This window comes from Triplophysa rosa, unplaced genomic scaffold, assembly GCF_024868665.1.
Source record: "Triplophysa rosa unplaced genomic scaffold, Trosa_1v2 scaffold347, whole genome shotgun sequence".
NCBI lineage: Eukaryota > Metazoa > Chordata > Actinopteri > Cypriniformes > Nemacheilidae > Triplophysa > Triplophysa rosa.
Window position 1 is genome coordinate 232,179 of NW_026634348.1, and position 310 is coordinate 232,488.

The window sequence follows — 310 nt, forward strand, 5'->3', positions numbered from 1 at the left end:
TTTTTTTGATAGTAGAACATAACATGTCCACATATTATTAATTTGATGTTTGGGCATTGTGCATTGTTGTACAACATAATCTGCAACTTTGTGATACTGAACTTCATTGATCAATATTTTTGTTTATTCTCTAGATGGAGATTGGTGGTTCATGGTGGTATTGACGGTTTCAGCCGACTAATAGTTTATCTTTCTGCATCTCCAAATAACCGTGCATCCACTATGCTTAGCAACTTCATAGTTGCTGTCAATCAATAAGGTATACCATCAAGAGTTCGATCTGATAAAGGTGGGGAGAATATTGCAGTTG